Source organism: Trachymyrmex cornetzi, unplaced genomic scaffold (genome assembly GCF_001594075.2).
Source record: "Trachymyrmex cornetzi isolate Tcor2-1 unplaced genomic scaffold, Tcor1.1 scaffold343, whole genome shotgun sequence".
NCBI lineage: Eukaryota > Metazoa > Arthropoda > Insecta > Hymenoptera > Formicidae > Trachymyrmex > Trachymyrmex cornetzi.
This window is the reverse complement of record NW_017298142.1, coordinates 335,292-343,496: the sequence shown is the minus strand read 5'-3', so window position 1 is coordinate 343,496 and position 8,205 is coordinate 335,292.

The following is an 8,205-nucleotide window of genomic DNA, read 5'->3' as shown; positions in this document are numbered from 1 at the left end:
CTCGTTTCCTTCAAATGTAACTCATCCCACCAGTTTTATGTTAGGAATTTGCTTAACTCTCTATTGCTTCGTGTTGTTTTGAGGCAAGCAATCAAATAAATATGAATAAGTACAGGATGTATTGGAGAATGTGTAAATAAAGTAAAAAAAAAATACATTCTTCGATGAATTTATAATTGATTTAAAAGTTTTCTTAACAAGAAAATAAATTTTAATCTTATTAGAAGATATTAGTTATTATTTTTAAATAAAAGCAATTTTGTGGCACATTCTTCAGAAATGTGGATAGATAAAATAGATATTAATATTAATGTTAATATTTAGTTTTGGTGTTTATATTAATATTTGCAAGCGTCATTAAAAAGCAATAAAATGTTAAATCTATCTGTTCAGCGATTATGATTTATTTCTAAACGATTAAACGATTACTAATCGTTACAATGTATACAGAATTCAAAAGCGAATGTCTTCGTTACATTTTCGAGTGACGTATTCGTGTTTCCGCGTTGCCTGGAATCAAATAAAACTTCGAAATATCCTGCTCGCGATATCATCTCGTATGCATATATCTATATATCATCGTAGTTGACTGCTGAGCTTTGGCAAGGCTCAGCCATCGGAAACGGTGGCTGCCTCCTGGCAAAACCAGCAGTTTCGATGTAAAACGCCTGGTTACGCGAAGAATTACTACGTTTCCCAAAACATTTTGCTATGACACTGAATATGCAACACAGAGAACTTGCACGATTAACAGTTTATCGATTTGCGACAACTTGATAATAATTTATCAAACGATCATCATTGTATGTAACTTAGTATCGCGCGTATAATATCACGTTTCAGTTTTAGCTCAGTGAAAATTTGTAATGCTTAACGACGAATAAGGATAAAATTTCCGTTTAAATTTTGAACAAATATTTTCACGGATCTTACATTAATTATGCAAATTTACATTCTTGTCAAATATCATATATTATTTTACATGGATGTTTTTAATGCACGATTTTCTCAAAAATCTAACGAGTTCTGTATAATTTTATTACATGTGATATTTCTTACGTGAATTGACTTTAATTTTCATTTTCATAAAGATTTAGAACGCTTTATATATAGTTTTTATTTGAAACGATATTTTTACTTATACAAATATTGTGTATTAGAGATTTTTAAAGAATTAATTATATTAAAAACCAAAATTAATAAATGAAATAGGCTCAAGTGGTCTAACAAGTCACGCCAGCATGAATCAACACAGCATGTTCGAGTGTAAATTACAACACTATTTATTAAGCAAGTAAATACACTTTGGATGGTTGGCCGGATTGATCAAATAATTATCAACACGTCTTTAAGTATTAACAGTTGCACCGTTTATTAGTCAGTAGTTCAGAGCGCGTGTTACATGTTTCGTGTCTGCGAAATGACTCCTCAACTTTTCTGCATCGCAACCGGTTGTCTTTCTAGAAATTTCGTTGTATCCAAAATATTATTTCGCGTATATATTTATTGTCCGTCGCTGTTACACAAAATTTAAATATTACTGTTACACAAAATCTTAAATATTACTGTTACGTCATTAAACAAACGTTTAAATGATGAATAACCAATTATAAATTAATTGAAGTACAGATTAAAGATACATTACATTAATTTTACACTCTGTTTGAAATAAACGACTAATGTACAGAAAAACTCGAGACAGTCATAAGAAATGTATGAATTTAAAGAGCTTCGCTTCCGTAACAGACGGTTCGTGTATGTGAATGTATTTCTGAATATGTGTATGTGCGTCAAGTGTGTAAATAGGGTAAAGTCGTCTATTATGAGATACCTTTTTTTAAAGATTTTTTAAAGGCTGGTAATTTATTTAATTTGTAACCTGAATTTCTACCTTCATGTCAAATTTATGGAAAATATTATATATTTAAGTTTTATCGCCAAAAGTTAGCAGTCGATAATAGCTATACTTCATTGTATGTAAAAAATTTTTTGTAAAAAATGCCGATTTTGATCATTCAAAAAAAGGGTTCCTAATATGACATATAAAGATTTTCTTGTATATGAGGTAGTATCTCATAACAGGAAACTAAGGAAAAAATAAAGATAAGCTTTTTATACACGCTTTTATTGTATTATACATACAAGTAGGACCAAAGAATTTAAATGTTATACATGATAATTATATAATTTTTCGATGTGTGTGTGTGTGTGTGTGTGAGAGTAATCTTAACAGTAGAATCGTCAATTTTAACATTTCGTTCGATAGTATGCTTTGAAATATTGAATTGCTTAGATGCTCTCATATTATTATAGCTATAGAAATACCCTGAGTATCTCATATTACAACTTCCACGCCTTGGGGTTTTACGATCACCAAATCTAATCTTTACAGTTAAACAAATTATTATATCACGTGTTTTCCTATGAATATCTACTCTATCACTGCATGCAGACTTTATTATCCAATATTTATTTTTATATAATAAAACAAGATTTAAATACTAACCTCAATAAAATTTGACAAATCTTTTTTTGCAACGACTATACGCATGATCTAATAATGAATTTTCTACTAACAGGTTTCACACTAATGCCCAATTTCTTCACTTCCAGATAATTGCGGGTAACCTAGCTCTGTGAAGCTGGCACCCCTAAATTTTGGCGAATTTTATCAAAATTCGCATTTAGGGATGCCAGCTTCACAGAGCTGGATAACCTTATCCAGGAGATATCTCCATTGTATTCTGGGAAATATCTCTTGGATGAAGTTATCTAGAGATGAAGAAATTGAGCATGAGAGTAAAAAGTTCATAATAGAATCAAACACATGTGCTTATTAGTTTAGCAGAAACCTTGCTATCTCATATTAGGAACATATCTCATAATAGGTGATTTTACCCTATGTATGTGTGCGTCTCGGTGTGCGTATGTGTCTATTCTCTTGCACCGACAAATTCCGCGAAGGTAAATACTTGTAACGATCACCACAACACGTATACGTTTTAATCCTCGGTCCGGGTCCTCACAATTTAAATTGTGTATCTATTGCTTGAACCATTAGCATCTCTGTGAAAAGTTTCATTCTTTTTGTTATTAAATTGGACACTTTAATGATAATATGGTTGCTCATGCATATAGTTTGCACAACTTGGTTGACTTCATCAAATCGGACAATTTAATGACCAAGTTTCGACAAGTATAGAACATCTAATAGTTTTGACCATTAACTCATTAGAATTAAAGCTTTCTCTTTTTAGTGCGGTTTTTTCCGAATAATTTGGTTTTGCGTTACTGATGAGGACTCAAACCAAGAGTTGAAACGTATACGTGTATTTATTTGCTTTAAATGGTTTTATAATTTATACTCGATTTTACATCCTGTGTTGGCTCATATCGGTATTACTTAACTTGTTAGAAATATTAAAAAATAACCGTCGTGAAATGTAATTTTCCGGGGGATTGGTCACTGAGGTAATTTTTGTACAAGGACTAGATAATTTAGCAGCAATCCAAACGAAATTTTGAGTTATCCAAGATAATTTTTGGTAAATCTAAATAATCTTTAATGTTCTCAGGTACCTTTTTATTTATACTTAACTTGATTAGTCGCAAAATTTTTAATTTAACACTAAGTTGTGATATCGTTTAATAAAGAGTCTGTGTTACTATTGGTTTTTTTTCTTTAATATTTTTTATTTTATAAAATATCTATTAATATCTATTAATATTTATATATATTAATTATTGTTTTGTTAGGATTAAAAAACTTTAAACGTTACGAGTTGTTGAACTTTTTATTATCTATACATATAATATATATTCTGTTTGCGAAATTTTTATATTTTTGCGTTCCTATATGCAACAAATGTTTATTTTGTAAAATTGCTTCTTTTTTCTTAAGCAGTGAAAATCTAAAATCGATGTTCTCGTAGATATTTATCATAGCGGTTTATAAAAATATTCTAGAGTAATCTAAAGAAATAATACTTTATGTACTTAGTAAGGTAATCTTAGATGAATAAAGTAAATTTGGAAAAATCTCAGGTAACTTCAGAAAATATGACGTAATTTTAAATACTTTAAGGTAATCTTGGGTAGGTAATATGAGGTAGTATTTGATAATCTGAAATAATTTTGGGTAATATTGGATAATCTTAAGTAATCTCAGATAATTTTTAAATCTGTATCAAAGATAATTTTTGTACACTATAACCGCTCGTGGCCAACCCCCCGTAATTTTCTGTTATCTGAAATAGATGCGCAAGTAAAATTTAAAATGAATCACTCACCAATCGTTGCTACCGTTATTTGGCCCAGATACAGACTGTAAAATATTTATATTTATAATTAACATTTTTTAATTAGTAAATAATAAAATATAGCGGTTAAAGAATAAATTGAAATTATATTAATATTCCGCATAATTTTGTAAACCTCTTTGTATATATGTAGAAGATACTCAATTATGTAAAATCGAAAAAACTAAATTGTATTTGTAATTTTTTAGTGGAATTTTGAATCACAAAATAAAAAATGAGGTGCGTTATAGTGCTACATGGAAAAAACAATTTTCTAAAATATCTAAAAATGTAATTACACATAGATTTCATAATAATTCTGTTAGACCATGAAAATAATTATGTAGAACGTTCAATTGTTGGTTACTAGATTGTCACAAATCTTTTCGCAGAATTACTTACTTACTATATTTCACCGACTTAAACAATTATTTTCATGATCTAATAAAATTATTTTCAGATCTGTGTCTAAAGCATAGTATCAACTTATACAATACAAATCATTCCAGCAATATTGTAACAATAATGAAGTGAACTTAGAGTATCGTTCTGTCTTTGTTACTTTTTTTGTTATCTCTGAAAATGAATGATTCAGCAAAAAAAGTAGCTTTGCAATTGTTGTAAGATTCTTTATAATAGTTAATTCTTGCCTTTAATTCTTCGCATAAATCACACAAGGAGTGCAAAAATAGATAGAACATTTGTGTCACTAAATGGAAGATACCCTTAGTCGTACGAATTTTATAAATTATCTTACTGAGAGCAGTTGCCGCATCCAAAGTATCTCCCGCCTTTGAAATAGCATTCGTGAGGCGTCGCGATGCGTTATGCGAAGCGTCCATTAACTCCATTTTCACAAGTTCAGACAACGGTCGATCTCTCTCTCGGTAATTCGTACGTTTGATAATTCGCAATATAACAACGATGCGATTCGCACTACTATACGAACAACGAACTATTACAATCGTACGCACACTATTTCGACACTCCCGATGTATATTTATATATACATATTTATATATACGGATTTACATTCGACGGTTACAAGCGCGATAAAAACACCATTGTGTGAAATTCGAATATGCATTAACACTCCCGGCGATTAAACGACACCGCGCAAATAATGAGCTTATAATCGGACGATACATGTACCTAATTCAATACTCCCGAAACGCGCTTGCAATCCCGACAATCCCGATTATTGTTAACGACAGACGACTGTCACTTGTCGTAACACGGTACGGAAAGAAGTGAACATCGCGTCGCGTCGCGTCGTGTCACTGACGAGCAACGTGAATGTGGCGACACTGACAACGGTAATCGCTGAGCAACTTCGTGCCACTTCGCATACTTCGATATTTTACTCTTATTTGCAATCACACGATTCGACGAGCGAATAAATTCTTGCGATTATACAGTGCAATTTGACACTTTCTGCGTATACATATTTATTTATGTATCCATTTTACTGGAACGCGCGCGCGTTCAGTAAAAAAAGCAGCCTTACAATTGTAAGATTCTTCAATATGATATTGTGTGATTTATGCGAAGAATTAAAGGCAAGAATCAACTATTATAAAGAATCTTAAAACAATTGCAATGCTACTTTTTCTGCTGAATCGTTCATTTTCAGAGATAACAAAAGAAAGATGATGTCCACGTGAGATTCAAATGCATAGTCCTGTCTAAATAGCAAGTAGATGTTTATTGAATGCGGTCAAAGTTTCACTATAAAATATAAATGGTTTAAAACATTTGATTGATCAATAAAAAACAAAGGATTTTGCGAATTGACCAATCAGAGAATGTTTTAAAGCATTTGTAGCATCATTGACCGACAACATTGACCGTACCCATTGGCGTCATTTTGACATCAAAATATTATCATAAACGTTAGTTTAACGTCAATACGACGACAAATGAGGGTAGCTTGCTACCTGGGCGATCGCGTACATACACACGTTTTGCAATTACATGACACGTTCAAGCAAGCAAATAATTAACTGTCGCAATCATTAGCTCGATATGTAATACACGATACGATAATGTGTCTACGATATTCGACATTTTGATGTGTAATGTCCGTGAGATTCATCTTTTTGGTGACTGTAAAATGATAAACACGCGCGTGAGGAGGCTTGAACGTACATCCGACAATCGCACTAGGACAAGTGACTGATTATTGAATGACAGACGATATTCAGCAGCCCTATTTATTTTTGTGTTGTGTAGTTGTTTTATAGCGTTTTATTCGGATGCGAAACGCGACGCGGTAAAGGTTGAGAGAGGTTAAGGTCACACATTGCCAACCGAGCGCTGTAAATACTGCTATAATTGCGATGCTATATTGGCAATTCGGTGTTTTACGACGAAACCTTTATACACGTACTCTTCGGTGCTTAGAGGACAATATGGCGCGTTACGACATTAATGTTATCGGACGTAATTACCTATCGACCTCGATCACTGTCTGTTTAATCGCTCGCTTATTTGAAAGTATACCAGAAAGATTAGCCGACTGTCGTGACAATGTTGCATGAATACCAATTGAATACAACCACTGTGTATTGAAAAATTGGAATAAAAAAGGAAAAAATGTGAAAATAAAATCGTGTATATGTGTTATCGAGATTGTGAAATCTCGAATGAACTGTTATTACGCACAGTCGCGTTCAGAAGCAAAAAAGCCGCTCAGTGAACGCATAGTTATTCTTTAATATGATTAGTGCCTCTCTAATTCTTTGCTAAATTTATCAAACAAATCTTGGATAATAACGAATTGTATCCACTAAACAATTTTATCTTCTGGCCCTTATACGTATAATAGATGCTTTCCGATTAATGACACAAGTGTCGTTCCATCTTTGTCATTCCATTGAATGTCAAAAGAGATAGAATAATGCTTGTATCGATTTATGTCACTACATGGAAAGCAGCCATTCTTGATCGTATACAAAAATCTAGAATACAATACGTAATCAGTAATGTACAGAGTGTTTTATAAATGTATATCAATATTTTAAGATCAATATTTTAAATCTATACACAAAAATAAGTAAAAAACATCATATAAACATATATGTCCTAGATATCTTGGTTTTCAAGTTATGGATGATTAAAAAAATGTATTCGCCTTGTGCATCAACATACGCTACTGCACGCCTTAACATTAAGTTTCGCATCAAAGAGTAAAGAGAAACAGGAAGGAATATATCAATAGTGGGGGTAGCTAAATCCATGGACGGGATGTATGTCATGCCAAACGTCTTAAACGTCCACTGTTTTTGAAGACAGTTTTTTTACACGACAGTTTTAACAGGAAAAAGATCTAGAGCAACAAAACAGTTCATTATTAATAAATATTGTAAAGAGCACCATGGTTCTCATTGCTGGGCGTGTGGTGTAACAACTTCAGCTCGAAATTATGGGATAATCTTTCATCGGTTAGGATTATCAGTAATAATGAGAATTTTATATATTTTGGAGGTTATATACTTTAACGTATACTAATGTATACTCAAAGAGTAGAGAGGAACAGGGGGGAATATATTAACAATGGGAGTAGCTAAATCCGCGGACAGATGTACGTCATGGCAGTCATCTTAAGCGTTCACTTTTTATGCTAGTATATATAGTCACTTCCGTTCGCTTGCTTAGAACTAAACATTCCCTCCTGTTTCTCTTTACTCTTTGTTTCGCACTCGTTCAAAATACTAGGTATTCTTCGAATAGTCTCAAATCTATTTCATATCTTTTCTCGCAGATCATTCACATCGTTTACTGGCGTTGATTACACAATAGATTGGCTTCAATGAAAATCTAATGGATTGAGATCACGAAATCGTGGCGGCTATAGATTGGGTCCGCCTCGCTCTATCCATTGATTTACGAAGACGTTGTTTAAGAA